The 26,672-nt window shown below is 40.4% G+C and overlaps 1 long non-coding RNA gene across 3 annotated transcripts in view; it reads left to right on the forward strand.

Annotated features, from left to right (window-relative positions):
• Positions 1–26,459, forward strand: part of LOC147374085 (uncharacterized) — a 103,499-nt gene extending 77,040 nt beyond the window's left edge. Inside the window, exons 2-5 of one of the 3 annotated variants that reach the window (XR_015163181.1) lie at positions 3,458–3,587; positions 21,918–22,160; positions 23,874–23,971; positions 25,908–26,459. This is a non-coding gene — a long non-coding RNA (uncharacterized LOC147374085). The remainder of the gene's footprint in view (positions 1–3,457; positions 3,588–21,917; positions 22,161–23,873; positions 23,972–25,907) is intronic. The other 2 variants (XR_015163182.1, XR_015163180.1) reach the window with 2 other exon arrangements.
• Positions 26,460–26,672: the final 213 nt, after the last annotated feature.

Consider the following 26,672-nt stretch of genomic DNA (forward strand, 5'->3'; position numbering starts at 1 on the left):
GCCTGACTCTGTGATGACTCTGTCGTCGTATTACCTGAAACACGTGGACAACACACATCCTTTCTGAGGTCTCTGTTACCTTCTCAAGGACATGAGGGGTTGAGTTGGGCCATCTTCTATTTCTTCATCTAAAACCCTACTCCACACTTCCCATCACTTATGCCCATGTTCCATCTGCAAACTCATAAGCCACATGATAGGAGAAAACAGCCACGTGTCATATCTGTGAAGAATCTAATCAAAAAGGCCTCTGAATAGAAAGAGTGAGTAAAGAAATTTGTGGGAAAAAACTGACCCATGTCCTGGTTCACACAGGGAGAGTAAGTGTGAAGTTCATGGGACCTAAACTGACTTATTTTTTTTTTTTGGAGGGAGGGTGTCAGTGGTTAAATGGTGGCCTGCCAGTAAGGCATATATATCCACCTGTGGAATTGACCTTGTATGGAGACCAAATTACACTTGCAGATACAGTTAAATTAAGGATCTGGAAATGAAATCATGTTGGTTTAGGCCCTTGATCCATTGGCAACTCTTTATAAGAGAAATAGGGCAGAAGACATTTAGAAGAGAGAGTCAGAGATTGGAGCTATAAGCCAAGAACGTGCAGACCTGGCAGTAGCGATCAGAAACCAGAAGAGCGGCATAGAACAGATCTTTCCTCAAAGTCTTGGGAAGGAACCAACCCCACTGACATTTTGACTTCACACTTCTGGCCTCCAAAACAGACAGAGAATAAGTTTCTGTTGCTTTAAGCCAGCTAGCCTGTGGTAATTGTTTATAGCAACTATGTAAACACTAATAGAGAGGGTTTAGCAGCATCAGTATATACTGAATGTTCTAAATAAGTTTTACATTCATTATTTATATAACTTTATTCCTCGTGATCATTTTGTAAAGTTGGTACTATCATTATTGACATTCTAGAAGTTAGGCAACTCAGGCACAGAGAGGTCATGTCACCGGCCCAAATTCACACAGTTAATAAGTAATGCAATTGGAATTCAAACCCAGAGCCCATCTTGCTTTACCTCTAAGGTCTGTTTCCTGTTTGTAACGCGGTGGTTATAGAACCTGTGGTGTTCTCTTCGCTGACTGGTGGGACCAGCACTTGGTATTCCATCACAGCTGATGCTGTAAGGCGGTGGTGTCGGGGCCTCTTGAAAATCCAACAGAGTAGAACACAGAACTTCCTGTCTTAAAATGAGTAATTTTGCCTAAAAGGCAATTTAAGTCTGAGCGCTGCATTCTCCTAAGCTGCAGAGGCGTAGGAGATACAGAAAGCATTCCTGCCTTGGAGAGCACAAGGCAACACTAGGGGTAGAACTTGTCCCGTTCAGTTTGGCACTTTCCCAGGAAGTTAGTGCTGGGAGAAGAAAGTGGAAAATGTGAAAATATAATTCAGTTCTTGAAAGGACAGGGGATTTGTTTTTAAAAAAATACTGGGAAGACAAAACTTTAAATAAGAGGAAGCTCAGTTCAGTTCAGTTCAGTCGCTCAGTCGTGTCCGACTCTTTGCGACCCCATGAATCGCAGCACGCCAGGCCTCCCTGTCCATCACCAACTCCCGGAGTTCATCCAGACTCACGTCCATCGAGTCAGTGATGCCATCCAGCCATCTCATCCTCTGTCATCCCCTTCTCCTCCTGCCCCCAATCCCTCCCAGCATCAGAGTCTTTTCCAATGAGTCAACTCTTTCGCATGAGGTGGCCAAAGTACTGGAGTTTCAGCTTTAGCATCATTCCTTCCAAAGAAATCCCAGGACTGATCTCCTTTAGGATGGACTGGTTGGATCTCCTTGCAGTCCAAGGGACTCTCAAGAGTCTTCTCCAACACAACAGTTCAAAGGCATCAATTCTTCGGCGCTCAGCCTTCTTAACAGTCCAACTCTCACATCCATACATGACCACAGGAAAAACCATAGCCTTCACAAGATGAACCTTTGTTGGCAAAGTAACGTCTCTGCTTTTGAATATGCTATCTAGGTTGGTCATAACTTTCCTTCCAAGGAGTAAGCGTCTTTTAATTTCATGGCTGCAGTCACCATCTGCAGTGATTTTGATTAAAAGCATTTCCAAAAACACTGTATATTCTTACCAGGCTCTTCAGTTCTGGAGCAAGCAGCCAGAGAGAGGCCCAGGGTGCCTGCAGCCCCTTTAAGATGCCTGCTCTTCCTTGCACAGGGGCCTGTGGGAGGGAGCAGGTTTCTAGGGCCCTCTTCAGTCTGGGAAAGTTTCCAGAGAACTGGGCTTTCTTGAATGCTGGCAGTGCCTTCTGCTTTCATGGAAACATCTAGGTGGGGAGGTGGTGTCAGAATATATGCAGGTTACTTTATGTCACTGCCTTATTGGAAGGGAGAAGGAGAGATCAACTTTCCAACCTTTACCCTGACACTCATTTATTAAAAAAAAAAATTTATTTATTTCTGGTTGTGCTAGGTTTTCATTGCTGGGCACGGGCTTTTTCTGGTTGTGGCCAGCGAGGGCTTCTCTCTAGTTGTGCAGTCATTGTAGTGGCTTCTGTTGTTGCAGAGCACGGGCTCTAGGCACGCGGGCTTCAGTAGTTGTGGCACACGGGCTCAGTTGCCCTGTGGCATGAGGGATCATCCCCAACCAGGGATCAAACCTGTGTCCCCTGCATTGGCAGGTGTATTCTTAACCACTGGACCACCAGCGAAGCCCACCCTGGCGGTCATTTAGTTTAGAACCTTTTGTTTAATTTTGTGAAAGATGATGCTTGGGTATTTTGGCTTTGTGTTTGAGGGTACAGGATTCACTGCTAGGGTCACTGCTGGGGTTCCCCTTTACTTGATCAGGACTCAGCTATGGGTTGTAGGCTTTTTACTTGAATATCCTTGGAAGGAATGGAACCTCTATAATAATAAGATGATGCCGAATATTTGTAAATCACTTTAGAGTTTGACAATTGCATTTGTCTCCATTTTTAAATTTAATTTTACAACATCTCTATGATGTAACTATTATCTCAGTGTAACAGTTCTGAAAATCAAAGCCTTGGGAAGAGAAAGTAATCTGACCAATTTGCTTACACTGGAAATATTATTAAATGCAATTACATGTGTAAGGAACTAAGAATGTAGCCTGGTATACAGTAAGTACCAGTTAAATGAAGCCACCTATTGTCACTCTCTTCCTGCTTGTTATATTTATTGTTAATTACTCTCAGATAGAATTGGCACTTCAGTCCAGGTTGCTGCCCCACACTGCCAACATTTTCTGAAACAGGAGCATGCCATTTCCTACTTGACCGTATTTCCTTAGTTTTTTTTTTTTTCTTCCACTTTTTAATCTTCAGAAACCCACCCAACAAGTAGAGCCAATGGGTTATAAGAACAATCTGGTATCTGATTACAGCATGTCGTCCCCTGGGTCACCATGTTGATTGGGGCTGTCTGGCTGGGCAGTACTTACACAGAAGTCAAAAAGAATGGTTCTTTCAGATGGAGAACTGAGGTCAAGTAGAGTCAACAGTGAAAGTCTTCTGGAAAGGTGGTTAGACTCCCCAACAACATGGAACATTTGAGGAGCTTGCAGTGAAAAGATTTCCCTGAATGCACAGTGGGCACACAGGTAAGTCTCTATCCCGTCAGAGGAGGTAACGTTTACCTATTCCAGCCCTGGTTGTGGGCTATGTTGGAGAGGATGAGACGACTACAGTTCCTTAGATTGCACTTGAACATGAGCACAGATTCTTTGACTTCTGAGAAGCTGGCATGGAAGATATATTCCCTTATATGTCTTATAGTGCTCCCATACAAATAGTTCTTGCTTTCTCAGCTTTTAACCAAGAGGACAAGACTTCCCATACTCCTGGGCTATTGAGCAGAAGGCTCAATCTATCCTACAGACATTTGTGAAGAGTCAGGTAGGGTGTGGAGGTTGTGGAAGGAACAGACAGTCTAATCGACACACGGAGGATGACAAGCCTGGTGATTGTGGGCGGGGTGTTCTCACTGTCCACAGAGTTGCTGCCATTTGCAGAGCCTTCAGTAAGTGTAAGAACAGAGAGAAGGAGGAAGGCAGAATTCAGCCTACCTGGGCAAAGAAACCAAAGCTAGTTTCAGAGCAGGTATTAAGTCAGGTCACCTATCCAAGTTAAATGGAAGGAATCTGCAGTTTGATTTAGCTGACTGACACAGCATACAGACTGAAGTCTCAAGGCTAATAATCTACCGGTAGTAAAAGACCAACTAAGCTGACTAAATTTCCAATCTTAATTAAATTAGCTAGTAGATATTTGAAGGGCTATGAGTAGAACATTGAACTGTAGAAATTGGCTCCATGTTGTAGAGATCTGGTTTCATGGACAAAAGCCCTCCAGTGGGCAGGAGGCAGCCTCTAGTGGTGGAAACAGCTGCACTTGAGGTCAAGGGGCAGCTTAGCAAAGTCCACTGGTTCTCTGAGTCTGTGACCCCCAAATAGATAAAATAAGAGCATGATCATAAAGTTTCTCTAATTTTTTATTCCACTTCTCAGTTTCATTCATCAGGCACCTTATTAAATTTTTCTATAACACATGAACCTTTAGCTATGTCAATACATAGAGTAAGGGTCGCCATGGCCCTAGCTTGGTGATGACTCAGTCTCCTGATCTGGGAAAGCTATATGCATTTCTACAGTATTCTACAATGTAATACAATTGCCTCTTTATAACCACAAAATTGACCTTCCCTGATGGGTCAGTTGTAAAGAATCCATCTGCCAATGCAGGAGATATGGATTTGGTCCCTTGTCTGGGAAGATCCCCTGGAGAAGGAATATGACCCACTCCAATATTCTTGCCTGGAAAACCCCATGAACAGAGAAGCCTGGTGGGCTATAGTCCATGGGGTCACAAAGAATTGGATATGACTTAGCCACTGAACAACAACAAACCCCTGAATGAACCATGTGGTTCTATGGGCTGATTTGCTTATTTTATTTGTTGGAAAAATATTTAATTGACTTCATACCACATGCAACATGTTATAGTCATTCTAGTCAAGCAGTTTGAGATGAGCTATGGATCATCCTTGTAGGGAATGTTAGCTTCAGGAAGACTAAAGTTTGTTCCAGTAGCCAGGGGCTGCTCTCATCCTCACCAGCCACCCAGCAAGTGTGCTGGGGCCACCAAAGACACCTTGCAAGTATACAGATGATGCAGCTGAAAATGGAACAAGGAGGAGGGGAAGAATGAGGCTGAGCCTCAGGAGACCAAGGTGTCTTGTGCATAGGTTTATAATCTTAAAGAGGTCATTTACGCTGTTCACCATTCAGATTCCTTCGCTGTAAATAAAAAATTTTGTTGCAGTGGTCTATGAGGTTCTTTCAGTTCTAAACATTTTGCAATTTTAAGTTCAAAACCATGACTAGAAAAGACCTCACAACACATGTTTTGGGGGTGGTGGGTCACCAGTGTTGCCCTTATGAGTATTTGTGCTTGGAGCTTCTTAGAGAGAGAAGACCCAAGGTTTAGAGTCATAACTGATTCTCCTAAGCTGATGTGGGTGAGAATAGGAAGCAACTCCTAACTGTGTAATCTTGTGCCTTCAACTGTGAGGTATGATCACCAGAAACTGAAACATTATAAAGAAATGAGGGATTTTCATCTCTACTAGGTTATTGGTAGATAATATATACATGTTTTATTTTATTTATTTTTTTACACATGTTTTAATAATTGCTATTTACCTAGAAACAGCCAAGGTTTCATTTAGACTTACAGTAGAGAATAGGGTTAATTCCTTGTTTTCTACACAACCAAGTGGGAAGAAAAAATGGCCATTGTTTATACCAATACACATGTGGAAAATTATATTTTCTTTGAAGAGGCAGGATATTTTAAGGTATCATGGAGAAAGTGGTGGAAGGGGTGGGTTTTTTTTCAGAGAAAACAGAAGGATCCGGTTCTTTATGTTTCCGATGCTTTTCACAGATGTGACTTATTGGTTTTGACATCAGATGTTCATATGTTGGTTTGATTTATGGAGCGGCTAATTCTAAGGGTGGGAAAATCAGAACAGAAATTTTGGAATATCAATCACAATCGTCATCTGCTTCCTTGTCTGGCCTGGCTATAATTTGTGGATTCGACATGTAAATTAGACATTTTCTTCTTTAACAAGGAAACTGGAAAAAGTAATGTGTATGCATTGGTAAACAACACTTATATCTGCTTCAGGGGGAAATGATAAAGTTTTGAGTCTATCTCTTGAAAATGAGGACGATCTTTGTCCTCAGTTATTCAGACCCAGCTCCCAACAACTTTGTTTAGACTAGAGTTCTGTGTCTAGTTTGAAAGAATAATCAAATATAGTCGACAAAATTTCGACCTTGCCTTGATGTTTTGCATTCTTTGCCTTGTGTTTGGGAGGGAGGAGAGTTGCTGGGCAGATACGCAAGAGCAATCATTGTGCGATGATGGGAAGGATGCAGGAAAGACTGAGTCCAGAGCTCCCCTCCTCCTACTGTGGCCGCCAAATCAAGAGTTGGCTTGGATGTGTCATGACCTTGGCAGCCAGGCTGCCCTGAAGAGATGCTTCTGGGTGGAAAGTATTGAGAACAGATCTTGTAAATTCTGGGCCTCTGGGGAAAATTTTCACCAAAGTTTCTCCCTCTTTTATTTAGTTTTAGAGTCTGTCCAAAATTTACCAGAATGAGGGAGATCATTTAAGATTTGGGTTATGATGGTTGTCTTTTTCAGTGTCCTCAGTTGAACAAAAAGTCGATGTATAATGCCATTCAATGTGTGATATGGCTTGTTTTTTCAAATTGTCGCTCTGTAGGTCCCTTTGAAAGTTTAGAAGACAGTCTGGTTAAGTGGAAAGAGGCCCCAAAGCTGGCTCAGAAGAGTTGATATTGAGTCCTTCCTTATTATGTGGCCTGGGTCTTAATGACCCCTCTTACTTCATTTGTGAGATGAGGATAAAGTAATGCTTGTCTACTATGAGAATGTGCCACACAAACAAAAGATGCTAGAAGCAGCACATCTTGCTTTTCATTCATGTTGAAAATTTGTTTTTCATTCATTCTCATTTGGGCTGGAGAGTGGTGGAGGATGAGCTGAAAAATTCAGGGTGCAAGCCTTTCTGTAGGTGACTGTAAGAGGGTAGATTCTTTCCTGGTTTCGCCTATGATTTAAACTCATGTTTCTTCTTGCTGCCCTAGCCCAGGGCTTTTCCCCATGATGGTTGAGAGCATTTAATGGTCTGGGTATCAGCTTGCTGGAGGATTCGGTTTGTAGGTCTTATTCTCAGTGGTGATGGTGGGAGTGCAGTAGCACTCACAATTAGATCAGAATGGGCCAGTTCAAGATACCTAGCCACCAGGAGCATTCCCTCTCTCCATTTGTTAAATTTAAAGAGTCTATATCACCCTACCATCCCTTTCCAGGAAAATGTCCATTGGCTTCGTATTTTCTTAGTATCCACAAGTTAAATGCATTGAGCATCAGGCAGTGGTTAAGACCATAATCTTTGATCCAGATGACTACTTTCAAATTCTGTCTCCTTTACTTTCAGCTGAGTGGCTTTCTGTAATTCATAGACCTCTCTGTACTTGAATTTTCTCATATGTAAAATGAAGGCAATAACAGTACTTACCGAATAGGATGAAAATGAAATAATTTATATAAAGTGACTAGCATGTTGCTTGGTATCTGGAAAATCTCATTAATGTTATTATAATTATTCAATACAGACAAAATTAGTGTTTGCTAAGGTTTGAGCTGCAGTTTTTGATAGATTGTGTGAGTTGATCCACTAAATCAAGGATTGGCCCAATTCCTGGTTTTGTAAATAAAGTTTTATTGGTACACTTTTATTGGGCCATGCTCACTTATCAGTATTTATGTGCTGTCTCCATTGGCTTTTGTGCTGTGGTATCAGACTTGAGTAGTTGTAACACAGATCATGTGTCCTGCTAGCCTAAAATGTTGACTATTTGGCCCTTTTATAGAAAAAGTTTCGGTCTCTGTCCTAGCGTATTGATTCACGGGAGTTCTAATTCCGCTTCTGTGGCTGACTTGCCTGATCTTTGATAACAATATTTAATCGTATTGTTTTCCCCACATTTAAGAAGAATGATCAAAGAAATCTGTTTGGAGATTTGACACATTGTTACCATCATTGCTAATTGAGCAGGCAGGACAAATATCTCTTATATAATAGAGCCTATGGAATTGAACATGTAAGATAACTTGCATGTAGGTCAAGGCAGCCTCCGCTACAAATTTCCTGTCTGTTATGACTTTAACCCCCAATTTCATCCTTACCTAATTGATGTACTTTGTAATTATTTTTAAAAGGAGAAAACATGAATTGAGCACAGCAGCCACATCAGATTAAGGCTTATTTTATACTGATATTCTCAAGATCTATAGTAAAACTCTTAAGCATTGGAGACATAGATATCTTCTATACTTGACATTTTAAAACCATAGCGGAACATAAAAATGTGAGAATGCAGATTATCCTAAAAGTGACATTTTTATGATAAAAGAAATCTATTAAAAAGTCATGAATGGCTACAGCCATTTGTCGTTGTTAACAGTATAATGATGTGTTAAAATGCTAGAGGAAGGATTATGTCAGTGTTTGATGTTTTTATAAGTTGCTGCTGTATAAAAATGTCAAATAAGAATAATCTTATACTTGACATTTTTCACTTGGTTTTCACTCTTAAAATAGCTCTGTGAGTTCTGCTTACCCTTTTTGCTCACAGTTTTGATTTTCTCTTAATAATTTTCTAGGCTTATCCATGTCACCGTTTTATTTCCTCCTTATTAAACCTTTTCTTCCTTTTAAAGAATTTTCGTTACTCTTATGTATTCCTTTAAATCTGCTCCAATTCCCTCTTAATGTAAAAGAATGAATTCCTCAATTTTGGGGTGAAAATCCTGAAATAGTATCCCCATATATACTCCTGGGCTGTTCTCACAGTCTCTTCATGTGATCAGAGATAAGAAGGTGCACCAATTCTTTCATGTTGGGAAATAAACTTATTCTTCGCCTCCTTTTTTAACATTGTCTTTTCAAATTCTATTTCTGGCCTTCCGCATTTCATTTTATCTAACCAGCTCTGTGCTTATATGCCCGGATTACTTCCCTTTATGCAGTTACATGTGTTTTGAACCCTGTGGAAGATGCTCAGCTCCATTCTGCTTGAGATGGGCTCAAGATTCGTATTTAGAAAGAGTCTCTGTAGGAAAAAGGAGAAATTGAGAAAAAGTCATCAGTCGGTACTATGAGCAATGTAATAAATGAGAATACCTAGTTTTGGAATGGGCTTGCATTTTTTTCTCAGTATGCATGTGTGTGTGTGTCTGTCTATGTGTATATATATGACAGAGTGCATGCACATGTGTTTGGATAGTTTGGAATCTTTTATAGTCTTTGATTCCCTCACATCATACACACAGACCCTATCTGTGTGCTCACAAAGAAATAATAATATTTTTTAAAATGAGTTGTTACATTTAAGAGCTTGCTTCTTGGTTTTTCGAATGAGGCCTTTGGACCTCAGTTCCACCAATTTCCTTCCTTATACTCCCTGCAGATTTTTTCTTTATCTTTACTAGTCCCATTCTTTATAAGTAAATGCTCCACCTCCTACCTAAGAGAATCCCTTCACCCATGTCCTTGAGACCACTTCATTGGCATTCCACCTGAACTTCATCCTATTAGGAGTAACTATCGTCTCCTGCATCTTTAGTTTCCCCCTCTTCACTGACTTTAAACCTCCCCAGTTCTTTTCTGTCTCGAGAGACCCTTCCTTGGTCCATTTTGTACTCAAGCTAACAAGTCCCTCCCTTGTTTTTGCTGAGTGGTCCAGGTCTGTAATATCCACACCGTCACCCATCTACTCACTCCTTGTGTTCTTGCAGGGTGGCTTCTGCTTCCCACCAGGTCCTGAAGCTAGACTTCTGAAGGTTATAGGGAGTTCTTGACTTCCAAGTCCAGTCATCTGTTCTCGATCCTCATTCTTCCTGGGTTTTCCTCCATATCTGAGACCCTCCTCCTTGCAACTCTCTTTCCTCTGCAGTCTACATGCTAAGCTCAGGTTCTTGCACCTCGGGTCTCCCTCTTCCTTATGACATGCCCTACTCTAGCTGTGCCTGACAGTTCTGTCCTTGGTCCTCTTCGTCTTTGTAACCCCTTCTCATCTCCAGAGACATTTGCTTATCTGCCTCCAGGATTCACATTTGCCAAGCTAACACTGCTCTGCTTTCCTTAGTGGGATATACTGATCATCTCTTGTATGACCCTAATGTCTGCAGAGAGAAGTCTATCAGCTAAATGCTGGATTTGGGAAATGCTATTTCCATGACCTTACATAAATCAAATGAATCAAATGTTGTTTTTTTCTTTTTTTAATTTGCTGAAATTTTTTCCCTCTTGCTGTTTTATAAACAGGATGTTTTGAGAATTCTCCTCTCAGCAGGTTCCAAACTCAAACTAACATTACCATTCTTACAAAATAATAAACAGCTTTGGGCTATAAAACCTTTCAAATTGTTTTTTCACAGAGAAGGGATTTGCATGCTGACTCATTGCTGCTATATTTATAACCTATCGCTGAACCACTGCAAAGGCAAGATTTCTAATAAAGCTATGGAAATTACATGCATTGCAATGGAGCTGAATACATTTACATTGTAGTATTTTAACATTTCCAAATTTATTGCAGATTACCTTGTTTGTGCATGTCTGTGCTTTAATGGTTTTTTATAGCAGAAAATAGTGGTTTATGATTGTATTCCCAGTAGAAATTTATTATGAATCCACCATATGGAGTATTATATAAAACCAAACTTGTAACATGGGTAGTTTTATTATCACAAAGCAAAATCTACTGTACATTATTGAAAATTAGTGATAATAGAAATGTCAAAGAAGTGAAGTTGGTTTATGAGGGGAGTCTTCATTTTGTGCTTAAATTATCACAAAGATTTTAGATTTTGTTTTAAGATGAAAGAGTATTCTTTGACATTTAGGATATCAGATAATATAACCGTGTAGTATTTCTTCCCTCTCCTGCTCTCTGGTTCCCTCATGCTGATATTTGCTAAAGCAGGAGAGGGACAAAGGGATTGCACGAGCATTCACTTCATGCACAAGTCCATCTTCCCATAAGACTCAGTGGCACACTGGGATGACCCAGAGGGATGGTACGGGGAGGGAGGTGGGAGAGGGGTTCAGGATGGGGAACACGTACACACCCGTGGCAGATTCATGTTGATGTATGGCAAAACCAATACAATATTGTAAAGTAAAAAAAAAAAAAAAAAAAGACTCAATGGCAACAATTTCTAGTCATCCCTGACAACCATAAGCCATTAGAACTTTCCATGAGCAATGGTCCTGGCAGCTATTGCTAGAGCACATGGAGTCTAGTTATTTTCTTCTTACCTAACATTTATTAGGCATCCTACTTGAGGAATTTTAAGTACCTATTTCTGCTATCATTTTCAGCTCAGAGAGTGTAAGGGTGAGACCTAAAGAAGTTTCATATTTATGTCAATCAACATCTTGCATGGACATCTCCCAGGGACTTTATTTTTGGCAAGTTCCCAAACCTTTGCAATGCACCTACAGGTTTGTTGTTTTTTTTTTTTTAAGTGTGTGAGGTTAAATAAATAATTGTCTGACATTTTCTACAGAGTCTATGATTATTTAATAAGCAGGAGTTTTTTTATTGTGCTTAGTTTTTCAGTTGTATCCGACTCTTTGCAACACTTTTTTTGGACTATAGCACATAAGGCTACTTTGACCAAGGGATTTTTCAGGTAAGAAAACTGGAGTGGGTTGCCATTTCCCCCTCCAGGGGATCTTCCCAACCTAGGGATTGAACCCGGGTCTCCTTTGTCTCCTGCGTTACAGGCAGATTCTTTACCCACTGAACCACTGGAGAGTCAGGAGAGACTCCACATAATATAATCAACAACATTAAAAAGTAAAAACATTGTGCATGATACCTTCTTTTGCTACCCTTTGTGAGTGAGTGTGTTTATTTGGAAGACTTTTTATTCTTCTCACATATTCATTGTACCCCCAGGAAGGACTGGCATCACTGGTACAACCACCTTGAAAAATCAGGAGGGAGCTGGAGGAGGGGTTTTCTATCATCCAGGATTCTGCAGAGGGTACTGCCATGTTGTGTGGTCAGGAAGGGCAGAACTGAGTGTAATGCTTCATATATTTGAATCATAGCCCTGAGTATCTGTCCATGCAAAAAGGTTTATTATACAGATGAGTTAATGTTCTAAATAGGGGAAAATGTAACAAGTTTTGCAAATGTAAAGCATTTTAGAAAAAATCCTAAAAGTCAATTCATTATATGTCCCTAAACTGGTTATTAGATGTAGTCCTATCCCAGTGGCGAGATTTTGGTGATGGGACTATCTGAGCTCTGAGAATGTTTATATTCATAACTCCAGTCTGATCCCTTTTTCTTGTCTAAAGTTCCAGCAAAACTTGAGCAACTTTGCTACTAACAGCAAATGGTTCATTTAAAAATTCAAAGTGTCTATGTGAAGTAAATTTTATACTCCATGTAAACTCCTGTTGAATTTTTGAGAAACTCAATGTTTTCAAAATTCATGGGCATGAAGATGTTGTTTTGATTGCTTGTAATGTCTTTGAAGTATGACATTCTGTACTTAATGGTTCTTTTTGTTATCTGACACTCTACATCAGAATACGAAATTACAGCTTGTGCCTCCTACAAGGTTGAAAATTTAGTTGACTGCTTTTTAGGCAGGGGGCAATTGACACTTAACCAATAACTGACATTATTTTGACAAACCTTGTTAAAATATTTTTTATAAGTATAGGTAGGATAGCACACTGATAGTGAAAGTGAAGTCGCTCAGTCGTGTCCGACTGTTTGCGACCCCATGGCCTGTAGCCCACCAGGCTTCTCAGTCCATGGGATTTTCCAGGCTTGGATACTGGAGAGGGATGCCATTTAGCACACTGAAAACTCATGTAAATTAAGAGCTTAAAGGAGTGACTGGCTAGGAGTTTCCCGTGGCTAGACATGTATCCCTTCAAACAGCTGTTTTGATATTTTATGTTCTGTAGATTCTGCCGTTTCAAGTCTTCTTAAGCTAGTGATGAAAACTCAAAATGTTGAGTAATAGCTTTTCATCAGGACACCAGGTTAATAAAAGCAGAACAGTCCTCAGTGCAATGATCTTCCAGAGTGGATCCAGTTTTCTCCTTATAAGTCTTCACTCTTACTAATAAACTACAGAGAAAACATGAACTCCAAAGAGGGTGCACAAGAAGGTGAGCCAGAAGGAGAGCGTGGGGAACTGAAAGGATTGACTTTGCCTCGGTCTGAACCATGGACCCACCTGGCGTGGACCACGTGTATTCTTTAGATAAATGGCTTTTTGAAAAACAGGAATAAAACTGCTTTCCTGTAAGATTTACACACTCCCAGTGTCTCCTGTTAGTTTTCCTAGTTCTCAGCATCATTTATTTCTCAGACTATGTAGTTTCTTATTACATTTCATTTAATTAATTATTACAAAAAGCCAACAGCTCAAATAGAACAACATAATTTCCCAAATTGGACATATAGGCACCTGAGAAGAAATTAATCAAGATAGAAATGAGCAGACAGCTGTGAGACAATCAAGTGATAGCAAGAAGGGACATAATAAAGCACATCAAAGAGTTTGCTGGCAGATTGTACATCAGGACTGAACAAAAAGGATTATGCGTGAAAATCACTAATAGATCCTCATACTTTTAAAAAACTGTATATTGAAATGGTTGACATAAAAGAAATTCAAAACCTTGTTTTTGCTTTTGGATTTAACATCCTCTTAAAACTGTAGCTGTCTCCTAGGGACAATACACTTGGGGACAGGATGGGAAAACCATTGGGCAGATTCATGTGTAGTGAAATCATGTTCTAAATTATATTTCTTTCTCATATATTTCTTCAAATGATCAACTTTTGGTCAAAGACATACTTTGCAGATGCTTCTGGCTAAAAACATGAAATTTTTGTTTTGAGCTTTTTCTGCTAAGAGAGTGACAGAGTGCTCAGTTGACTAAGTCAAATATCATTATTTCAAATACATCTCTACAGCCTTTCCTGGAATAAGAGTCTGTTAAATAACAGCAGATATGTTGAGTCTTTGGGAAAATATGAAAATGATTGCAACACATGCCATCAATTTTTAGCAGTAGGTCTCAGTGGTTTTCATTTCAATCCCAAGGAAGGGAAATGCCAAAGAAAGTACAAACTACCACACAATTGCACTTATTTCACATGCTAGCGAAGTAATGCTCAAAATCCTTCAAGCTAGGCTTCAACAATACATGAACCAAGAACTTCCAGATGTATAAGCTGGATTTAGAAAAGGCAGAGGAACCAGAGATCAAATTGCCAACATCTGTTGAATCAGAGAAAAAGCAAGGGAATTCCAGAAAAACATCTACTGCTTCACTGACTATGCTAGTCTTTGACTGTGTGGATCACAATAAACTGTGGAAAATTCTTCAAGAGATGGGGATATCAGACCACTTTATCTTATCCTGAGAAATCTGTATGCAGGTCAAGAAGCAAGTTAGAACTGGACACAGAACAATAGACTGGTTCCAAATTGAGGAAGGAGTACATCAAGGCTGTCTGTTGTCACCCTGCTTATTTAATTTATATGCAGAGTACATCATGAGAAATGCTGGGCTGGAGGAAGCACAAACCGGAATCAAGATTACTGGGAGAAAGAGCAATAACCTCAAATATGCTGATAACACCACTTTAATGGCAGAAAGCAAAGAGGAACTAAGGAGCCTCTTGTTGAAGGTAAAAGAGGAGAGTGAAAAAGCTGGCTTAAAACTCAACATTCAAAAAACTAAGATCATGGCATCGGGTCCCATCACTTCATGGCAAATAGATGGGGAAACAATGGAAACAGTGAGAGACTTTATTTTTGGGGGGCTCCAAAATCACTGCAGATGGTGACTGAAGCTATGAAATTAAAAGACACTTGCTCCTTGGAAGAAAAGCTATGATGAATCTAGAAAGTGTATTAAAAAGCAGAGACATCTCTTTGCCAACAAAGGTTTTTAGAGTCAAAGCTATGGTTTTTCCAGTAGTCAAACATGGACATGAGATTTGGACCATAAAGTAGACTGAGCACCAAAGAACTGATGCTTTTGAACTGTGGTGTTGGAGAAGACTCTTGAGAGTCTCTTGGACTGAAAGGAGATCAAACCAGTCAATCCTAAAGGAAATCAACCCTGAATATTCATTGGAAGGACTGATGCTGAAGCTGACGTTCTAATACTTTGACTACCTGATGTGAAGAGCCTACTGATTGGAAAAGACTTTGATGCTGGGAAAGATTGAAGGCAGGAGGAGGAGGGAATGACAGAGGCTGAGACTGTTGGATGGCATCACTGAGTCAGTGGACATGAGTTTGAGTGAATTCTGGGTGATAGTGAAGGACGGGGAAGCCTGGTGTGCTGCAGTCCATGGGGTCACAGAGAGTCTGACACAACTGAACACAACTCAGTGGTGGGAAGAGGGAATGTATCAGAATCGTGTGTGTGTGTGTATGTTTCTCTTCCAACCTACACACTTTCCTTCCAAGGGAAATCTGTATAATATCTAGATGGGTGGCCAGCATCTCTGATGGATGTGTGTGTGTGTCTGCATTTTTGTGTGTAGTTTGAGAGAGCCCTGCATGTGATGCTGATACTTAATCCCCTATGTGGAAGACGATCAGTTTTTGTATTTAGATTTATGAGCTCAATAATCAAGTGGCTATTTCCTCCCCTGTGCTCTCCATAATTTGGGTTAGCTGCCAAGTTATGCAAACAGGCAGACTTAGTGACTAAGAGTTAACTTAGTTAACTGAGAAACTAGCATTCTCAAAGATTTTCTAAAATGATAAAATAAAAACATTTATCCTTTATTAAAATATCTTATAATATTTATGCATATCTAGATATCCAAAATAGAACTTAAAAGAAATATCATTTAAATTATCCCTGATTAATTGGTTCAATTTCATACTTTATTCCCAATCTTTGTCCATTCCCATAACTGCTATAGCTACCTCTTAACTTTCTTGAAAGTGTCAACAGACTAAATTTAGAATTAAAACATGCCAGAGTATGAAGGGCTCTGAAGATTCTTAAGATTCTCAAGAGTCAAAAGCTTTTGAAGATGATATCCAAGTATCTTTTGATCTTTGTCACAATCACAAGGGGCTGTATTTTATTTAGAGTCTTAATTAATAAAGACAGATTTATTTATTCCTTCTAGAATTCCTAATCACTTGCTTTCTAGCTGAAAGCCTGGATTTTGCATTTTGGGAGGGAATGGGTGGCATCTTTTATAGACTCATCACAGAAATAAAAGAGGAAGAAATTTGTGAAATTAAGTGAATGGATTCTCATCACTATAACTTTTATTTCAACAGCTTCTATGTTCTAATTTCTTAGTACTTGCAGGCATTTTATTTATCTTCCATTATAAATATAACACATAAGAATGCATTTTTATGTCTGGTGTTTCTAACTACAAATTTAATCTACATCAGGATTTAATCTTTATTTTATATTTTAAACAGATTATAATAGGATTTTAAACAGAGAGACAAGTAGTTTCTTGGAAAAAGTGGATTTGATACTTTATCCTGACTTTTCTCCCATCTGTGGATTAAATAAGCTCATATTGCTATATAAGTGTCACTGAAAAGAAGTTGCATCTATTGAGCCCCTGTTGTGTACCTAATACTATGCTGGATGCTTTTCATATTTTCACATTTATCTCCTTGACAACCCTATGAAGTATTGGTCACTAAGTCATGCTCAACTCCTTGTGACCCCTTGGACGTAGCCTGCCAGGCTTCTCTATCCCTCAGATTTTCCAGGCGAGAATACTGGAGTGGGTGGCCATTTCCTTCTCCAGGGGATCTTCCTGACCCAAGGATTGAACCTAAGGCTCCTGCCTTGGCAGAGGGATTCTTTACCACTGAGCCACATGGGAAGTTTCTATGAAGTATAACATACCTCAATTTTAAATGAGTGAACCCAGAGTCAGAGAGGTTAAGTAACTGCTCAAGATTCTTTAGCTATTTAATAACTGATCTTATTTCATTATTATCATTAATGATGATAATTTTTATAGCCACCATTTATTGAGTACTTTCTAGATGTCAAAGATATTATATTTTTGGCATACAAACATGTTTCCCTCAGACAGCAAATAAATTAATATACATATTTTATTGGTGAAGATATGAAAGGTCAGAGAGGTTAAGTAAACCTTAAGTTTACTTATCTTATGTTTTCAAGATAACATAGCTAGTCAGCGACAGGGTTTGAGTTTTTCCAGCATTGCATTTAACACTGGCTTATGTACTTCACAAACATTCTTATATATTCATGAACAGCCATATTATTAAAATAAGTGATCAGTTCCCACAGCCATCTTGAAAAATATTTTTCATTCATACGCTAAACTATATCTTGTCTATCATCTTTTCTAGTCACATTGCTCTGTAGTTGCTTCTGTTGTAACCTATACGATTGGTGATCTGGCAGCAGTTGGTCATTTACATGGTGATCGAACATGAATATGTGTTAGTATGAGTTAAGGGTTTGCTTTATTCATCTGCTTTCCTTCCAGTCTAAACACTGAGCTAAAATTGAGACACTGACATGATAATTTATTGAAGCCTGACATTTCTGGGCGAGATTTGTTTGTCCAACTCTTGAAAGCCTGACTGAGTTTAAACTCTATCACAGGCATCAGTCAAAACACTCAAGAATCATGGGAAAGAATGGTCCTTTTCCTCCACAGCTGCTCTGCAGAAAGGGGATTGCATGGGAAGACTTCTCATCTTGGCAGAATGTTGCTAGGAGCAAGGGCTTTTCCTTAAGAGAGAAGCCGCCTCCTCCCTCATAAGCGTAAAGGATGCAGGAATGTCACATTGCTTGCATTCTTTTGATTGTTTTCCTGACTTCCATTTTGTTCTGGCACTTGTCAAAACTGTCAGCACCTTCATTTTTTGTTCATCCTGTTTCCCAGCCAAGGATAACTTGTAATAGCTTCAAATTTCCAAGTGCCTGCATTTGGCTGTGAAATAGCACTGTGCAATTCTGCAGCTCCAGAGGCTCCCACTACCCATCATTGTAGGATTCTAATGGAAATCTTCTCTGAGTCCTTCTCTCAAAGTTTCCTGGCTCCTCGTGGTGTCTGGGTGGATGGTCAGAGATGACGGCTCCACCCCGGCTGTTCTCTGAATTGGAGAATTGATTGATCTTTTACCATCATCTGCCAGCTATGTAACATTTGCAAGCCCTTCCCTATTGATCTTGCAGGGATTAATTTCTTGTTTTTATTATTGAGATGTTTCTGAGATGAAGAGTAATATCAGATTGCCTAAGTCCCTGGAAGAGGAAGACAAACATTCAGAGAGCTTTCGTATATATTAGAGAAAAAAGCCCAGAGGCCTGGACAAAGTTGATAATTATCAAGCTCATGAAACAAGGTTTCTTCTTCATAGATCTCTACTGAAAAATACCCATAGGATTTTTATTTTCATTTGAATATGCAGCCCACTGGTGACTTGGTAAAGAAAATCTCTTAGTTGCTGAAGAATTAAATAATGTATTCATAGCATTTCAAATAATGGACTAAATTTTTTTTTAATAATTTATTTGATACCCACTCATCCCATTCATTCAGCAAAGATTTCTTAAGCACCTGCTGGGAAATGGGTAGAGTGTTGTGGTTTAAAAAACACAAACACTGGAATCAGACTGTTGTTGTTTAGTCCCTAAGTCATGTCTGACTCTTTTGTGACCCCCATGGACTGTAGTCCACCAGGCTCCTCTGTCCATGGGATTTCCCAGGCAAGGATACTGGAGTGGGTTGTCATTTCCTTCTCCAGGGGATCTTTCCAACCCAAGGATCAAACCCACATCTCCTGCATTGGCAGGCTGAGTGGTGGCTCAGTGGTAAAGAATCCGCTTACCAACACAGGAGATGCGGGTTCAATCCCCGGGTTGGGAAGGTCATCTGGAGGAGGAAATGGCAACCCACTCCAGTGTTCTTGCCTGGGAAATCCCAGACAAGAAGAACCTTGAGGGCTACAGTCATGGGGTCATAAAAGAATCAGACAGTTTCAAATCCTGGTTTCTCCATTTAGAACTCTGTGACCTTGGGCAAGCTACTTAACCTCTCCTGCCTTAGTTTACCCATTTAAAAAATGGAAATGGTATGTGCCTCATAGAATTGTTTTGAGAATTAGATACACAAGAAACTTTTGCATGTAGAAATTCCTTAACAGCTGTTGTCATTATTGCTTAAGGTGTCGTGTATCTTCCTATTATACAACTATCGAAGGAAAGTCCTCCCCTGAAAATTGTTGATAATGTACTCAAATAGTCAAAATAAAGGCATGAGGAAACATAAAATACAGAGTTAAGTAACAGTATGGAATCTGTTGATTAAGTACCAGTGACTTTAAGGTTTGGGTAATACAGGTTAGAAGTTTCGCAGGAAGGTGTGATTCAGTGCCTGCGTAGTCAGGGAAGGCTTCAGGGAAGATGAGGAAGACTCTCACCATCTAGTCTCAACTAACTTTGTCCATTTGCCCATCACATCCTTATTGTCTCTTTCCACCATCCACCCCCAACCACTGACCCCATCTAATTGAGCTTCTCAGCGATCCCTAGGCACTTTTCCAGTTCCATGCTTTTACACACACATGCATTTCTCCCTTCCCTCTATTTTACTTTTGCCCAGTTATCATAAAGTTTTTTTGAACAGTGGGTCATTTCCTTTTAAACTAAGCCAGAATTTCTGACCCTTGCCTTCCCTGTTAGCCTGCCCTGGCTCACCTTGATCCTTGACTTTCCCTAACTTAGTCTCTTACCCTGAAACTGCCCATTCTCTTTTTTCTTGACTCCTAAATGTGAAAAAAGGGGTTAGTGGTACCCAGAATCTATGAGCTTGCATTGTGAAGTTCTCAGTCTATTTGAAGTGAATTTGAAATCCATCATGTATATTTTTATATTTTATAAATGTATGCATCTAGCCAATTAAGCTGGAAATAAATAATCAGAATGAATCCTAATAAGTGCTGAGCACATATCAAAGTACTAATGGCATAATTTCTGGAGAATAGGGTAAATGCCATCTACTTTTAGGGCAAAGGCATATTATCTATCAGACTGAAAACTCTTATTTTCAAAAGGTAGAATTTAAAAATAAGCTCTTTAAGGTCTTTTTTTTTTTTATTTTGTATTGGGGTATATAGCTGACTAACAAACACCATTGTTGACAGTTTCAGGTGAACAGCAAAGGGATTCAGTCATACATATATACGTGTATCTATTCTCTCCCAAACTCCCCTCCTATCCAGGCTGCCACGTAACACTGAGCAGAGTTCCATGAGCTATACAGTAGGTCCTTGTTGGTTATCCATGTTAAATATAGCAGTGTGTACATGTCCATCCCCAAATCCCCGGCTATCCCTTTCCTCCATCCTCTCCCACCTACCACCCCTCTGCAACCATAAGTTTGTTCTCTAAGTCTGTGAGTCTCTTTCTGTTTTGTAAGTTCATTTGTATCATTTCTTTTTAGATTCAACATAAGAGATATAATATTTCTTCTTCTCTGACTTTAGCCAAAGAATTGAACTTCTGAATGTCAGAGCTGACAGTGTCTTTTGATTAAAATGTTTCAGGGCATAGGTATTACTTCTGATTGCACAAGCCTGAGTAGGAGGTACTTTTCTAAACTGCCTCATTGGTAGAGGCTTGGGGAGCCCTAATGTATCTGTAGAGGACGCATGATGCAGGCAGCTGCTGTGCAGGTCACACAGTAAAACCAGGAGACAAGATGAGACAGCAGTTCTCTGACTATAGCCGGCAACCCCCTCCCGCTCTGAAAAAAGATCACAAGGTGTTGAGTCATGTCATTGATATTTCCTTCAGCCTTTCTCCCATTGCAAGGCTTTGCTTAAACTGACTGAATTTCTGAGGTCAGATGCTGAGATTTTCTAGAAAAGTGCTCACAATTTGCTTTGCCTGAATCGTCCCATTTAACATCCCACAGCGTGTCATACAGTGTGGGATTTGGGGAGCCCACTAATTAACTGTGTGACCTTGGGAAAGTCACAGTCATTGGGTTGAAAAATAACCCTGACTCCTTCCAACTCTGTGCTGCCTGGATCTCCATCCTTGCACGTATCTCTCCGTTCCCCAAGACTCTTTCCTCATTGGCTTCTAGTGGGAAATTCTGCATGTTGTGCTTAACAGGCTGTTAAATTATCTTAATTAAAGTGTCAAGGGATAAAAATTGAAGATTACTCAGAGCTGCCACCCCAGCCCTTCCCCAGCTCATCCCCAGCCAGTTCAAGAAGTCTTTTGCTAAGAAGATGCTGATGTGCAATACTTAAGTAAGCACTCTATGGGGTAACAATGAACCACTGGATTCCATGGTCTTTAGACATGGGGTGAAATTGAACTGTGTCTCTTTTTGACAGATTTTTCCATAAGCCAGAACGTGATGCCTCTGTCAAATTCAACACTTTCATGAAAAAAAGACTACTGCTGTTGCTGCTACTGCTAAGTCACTTCAGTGGTGTCCGACTCTGTGCGACACCATCCCTGGGATTCTCCAGGCAAGAACACTGGAGTGGGTTGCCATTTCCTTCTCCAGTGCATGAAAGTGAAAAGTGAAAGTGAAGTCACTCAGTCGTGTCTGACTCTTCATGACCCCATGGACTGCAGCCTACCAGGCTCCTCTGTCCATGGGTTTTCCAGGCAAGAGTACTGGAGTGGGGTGCCACTGCCTTCTCTGAAAAAAAGACTTAACAAAGACTTAAGGGGAGAAAAGTAGGAGTAAAAAATTCAAACCTTATTCTCTTCCTCCACTCAGGCCAAGACAGCTCTGTTCAGAGGAGATGATGTTGGGCTTCACAACCTGCTCCTTCTGTGATGCTTCTGAGTTTGAAGAACTATGTCTTGGAAGCCCTAGACTTGGATCATAATTTTCTAAGAAAAGCAAATCCTTCTAAAGTAGTTAGTTCAGAATTTTTATCTGGATTAGTCTAATATGTAGGGAAATAGCTGGAACAGGATAAGTTTATGAAGACAAGACTGGCACTACACATTTTCTAAGGTGAGAACAAACCACTAAAGTGGGAAAGATATGGCCAATCTGACTTGATATTTAAATAGAATTGGCAGTTAGCTAATGTGAGAGAATAGCTCTTACAGAGCTCCTCCCCCACATCTTCCAGCCCACGAGTTCCATGTCTGAAAAGCCCACTTGTTCTGAGAGGATGTTTAGCCTAATGGTTCAGCTTTAAAGCCAGACTGCCTGGGGCTAGGCCATGACCTTGGGACAACTACTTAATATCTCTGCCTCAGTTTCCTCACCTGTGAAATTGTATAAACTAGTACTTATAGTATTGTTATGCGTGTTCAGTGAGTTAATATATTTATAAAGGCTTAGACCAGTGAGTGACTTAGCAGCAAACCAGCAATTGGCATGCAAGGAGTGTCCAAGTATCGATATTGTAGGAACGTTGTTTAATATCCAAATAAAGCAAGGAAATATAAGAACACAAAGTCATTGTTGATCATTTAGATCTCAGCATGAATTAATTCCCTTCTCTGTTCTGAGGTACTCTGAGAATCCTGGGGACCTTGGGAAGCTAGAAATGAGAAGTCAGAAGAACTGCTGTACATAAGTGAAGTGGTGAAGCAAATGCTTACTTGACTCAAGGCTTTGCTTTTGAGCCAGCTTACCTATTATTCTGTCCATTTGAACTTCCTTTCACACTGTGATTGTAGATTGTGAATTCATTGGCTCCTCGTTATTCAGCCAACCCTGGCTTTTCTGATGATGGTTCTTAGAGACTCTTCCTTGTCTAGTTGGGAATTAAGAGATGCTTTTAGCATCCTTTTTTATATCTTTTGTCTTAACATTTGGGCAGACAATCAGTGGACACTGTTGGTTTATTAATCTTGCTCCTGTTCTATTAGGGGTAAATGCTGGCTTCTCTTAATATGTGAGTAGGTGATAAAACATCTTTGGCTCTATTTCCTCTTCAAAGAAGATCCCTTATAGAAATGGTTCTCAGACTTGAGATAGATGGTTCTCAGCATCAGGAGATAACAAGACTCACCAGGAGGCTTGTTAAAATGCACATTATTTGGCCCCATACCAGTTTCTGATAAAGTAACTAACAAATGGAAGCTGAGAATGTGCAGTTCTAACAACTTTCAAAGTGATGCTGATGCTGCTGGTTCAGGGACCACACTTTGAGAACCACTGTCCTAGAGTAGAATTCCCACCATTAATTGCATATTGGAATGTCCTGGAGAACTTTAAAAACCCTTGATGCCTGGGTCCCACTTCAGATTTTCTAACTTGACTTTGGGTATGGCCTGGGCACTGGAATTTATAAGAACAACACAGTACTTTTAGCCATAGAGGATTATGACTGAAATTATTGTGATTTAGGGGGAAAAAGTAATTTGCCTGTGTGTACCCAAGATTTTGGGACTTCCCTGATGGCTCAGTAGTAAAGAATCCTCCTGGTAATGCAGGAGATGCAGGTTCAATCCCTGGGTCGGGAAGATTCCCCTGGAGAAGAAAATGGCAATCCACTCCAGTAGTCTTGCCTGGGAAATCCCATGGATAGAGGAGCCTGGAGGGCTACAGTCCATGGGGTTGCAAAAGAGTTGGATACAACCTAGGGACTAAACAGTAACAACAACCCACACTTTCACTTCAAGGGCAGATTCTCGTAGGATAGAAATACAATCTTTCGTTGTATTTTGTATTTTATATTATATTTTATTGTATTTCTCCTCAAACAAACAGAAAACCCCCAAAAGCTGCTTTCTGATGAGGATGACTGCATTAACCGAAAAAGAAAAAGCATTTTGCTGGGATCCACAAGAAAAGAAATTAGTACTAAAGTAAGGAGAATGCTTGTGTACAGCCAGTCCTGGGGACAGGGTAATGAATAAATACTGCCATTGGCGTTATAACCCCCATGGCCTTTTTTCAGCCATTCAGTGGGAGGGGTGCTCCCCCACTGTGTTGCTACAGAGTCAGAGGGGCTCATGCCCACTTGCTAGCCATGGTAACCAGCAAGAAAGAATTGGGGTTTTTGTCCACCCAGAGCAAGTGACTCTGGATCTGCTAGATAGAGGTTGGGCTATAATAGCTGTTAATATACTATGGAAAAGGCTGATAATGTGCCTCTTGTCAGACTCCAGGATAGAGGCCGTGTGAAACAAGAAGTTTAACTAGCTGTGGCCTTTACTTTATTTGATAAAGTGTAGTTTACTTTCTACTTGAGCTTTTTATTGACCATAATAATTCTAATTGAAATAAACATTTTGATTACAGCTCTGTTCCGCAACTGCTTAATAGGGAACTAAAATAACTTTCAATAATCATTTTGTCCAAATGGGATTCATTTAGCCTGACAGTTATTCCAGGCATTTATTGGCATGCGGCAGGCTGGGAGTGTTTCCGAGTATAATTACGGAAACATTTTACACTGGGGTTAACCTTACCAAAATGACAGACTGAAAAGTGGTGTAAAGGAGCAAATAAAACCCATAATCTGCCATAGAAACTCATAAATGAATCCCCTTTCTCCACTGTTTCTGATGCCCAGTGCTCTAGTTAAAATTAAAAGGAGTTTTCTTTTGAAACTGACAGTCTGGCTGCAGGAGCACACTTTAATGAGGGTTCACTGTAAACCCAGTGCTTCTGGGCTACGAGGAACTTTATAGCCACGAGGAATTCTTTGGGCTCAGCTGGGCAATCGGGGTTGTAAGGTGGCTGAGGTTGGGGGACAGAGGGAATTTATCTTCGGTTCAGCAGTCTCCAGGCCCCATCCTTCAGCCAAAGGGGGAACAGCGTTCCTTGTCATCTGTCCTTCTTAGTTAGGGGATCAAGGAGATGAGGAGACCACCAGACTTCCTGGGACATTGATCCTTTTCCTTCATGGCTTTGTATAGCAGAGTCATCTGCTGCATGTCCCATTTTCTTTCCTGGAAACCACCTACACTCAGCCTCCAGCCTGAACCACATGAGAACTTCGATGTGTGAAATGGGAAACCAGCATCCTCACGGACAGGATAACAGAAGAGACCATCATGGCTTTGGGGGTGGGCCATCGGAGCATCCTTGCCACAGCTGAGATGAAACTGAGTGTTCAGTGTTGTCAGCAGGGGTGTGCTCGGTCTGTGGGGCAGTGCAGATAGAGCACAGCTGTGACCTGGAGCCTTCTGAAGGGCTCAAGGTTCTTCTGAATGTAAGGGGGTTAGGTGGATTTTTTTGAGGAATCCAAGGGCAACTTTAGGGCTTCGCTGTTGGTTCAGATGGTAAAGAATCTGCCTGCAATGTGGGAGACCTGGGTTCAATCCCTGGGTTGGGAAGATCCCCTGGAGAAGGTAATGGCTACCCACTCCAGTATTCTTGCTTGGAGAATTCCATGGACAGAGGAGCCTGGCAGTTACAGTCCATGGGGTGGCAAAGAGTTGGACATGATTGAGCGACTAACACACACACACACACACACACACACAGGCAACTTGAAGTCCAAAACAAATTATGCAAGTTCAGTATTATCACGATGGGTGTTACTTCTTTATATCAAATGCTGTCTTTAAAGTTCTTTGAAAAGGAAACTTACACTGCTGAAAATACATGTCTTTGAGTGATTCAGTGACTCATCAGGGGTTTGATAAGGTGACAGACTTGCTGCAGTTGCTCTGTGTTCGTTCATTGAAATCAGCTACTACTTAAAAAAAAAACTCCTCTGCTGCTCCAGCTAAAGAGAGAAAAGACCTTTGGCCAGTGTTTAAGTAACAGTTTCCATTTCCAAACTGTCCCCAGGATCACACACTCCAGGGTGATGCTTCTGTCCTGGGTGCTTCAGGCTCACCTGCTGCTGCTGCTAAGTCGCTTCAGTCGTGTCCGACTCTGTACGACCCCATAGACGACAGCCCGTCAGGCTCCCCCATCCCTGGGATTCTCCAAGCAAGAACACTGGAGTGAGTTGCCATTTCCTTCTCCAATCAGGCTCACCTGGAAGGCTTTAATTTAGTAAAAATCCACACTTGAAGGAAACCATGCCTGAAGCCACTCTGCCTTTCTGGACTTAGCAGTTAACCAGGCCAACGCAGCTTTTTTGTTCTTTGAATGAATTTGATTGGGTTTTTAGTTACTTAAAACTGAAAATAGCCCAGCTAATAAATAGAAATTTGGTGTTATTACACTAAAGTCAAGTAATGTCATAAGGTAAATTTATACACCTGGATAGGAAAGGACACTGTGACTCTCCTCAAAGGCAGAGCCTGATATATTAGAACTCTAGATTAAATAGATTTTCTTATTTGCTCCAACCTCTATGTAAGTAAAAATAGGATCTATTAAATGTTGACAAAAGTGATTAAACCTCGTGCCTGCATAAAAGAAACATTTCCACAGAGCAGACATTAAATCTTTCACAGGCGTCACCTGCTAGAGTTTGCCTGTGTTGTGACATAAAAGTCACCATCACAACCTGCTCCTAGAGCTGGCTATAAGCACTCTTGCTTTCGAGTCTACATGCAGATCATCTTTTGCTTACCTAAGAGCCTTTCCTTGTTGTATTAGAAG

The sequence above is a fragment of the Bos grunniens genome, chromosome 4 (genome assembly GCF_055505025.1).
Source record: "Bos grunniens cultivar Pamir isolate PY7600 chromosome 4, Bosgru_T2T1.0, whole genome shotgun sequence".
Lineage (NCBI taxonomy): Eukaryota > Metazoa > Chordata > Mammalia > Artiodactyla > Bovidae > Bos > Bos grunniens.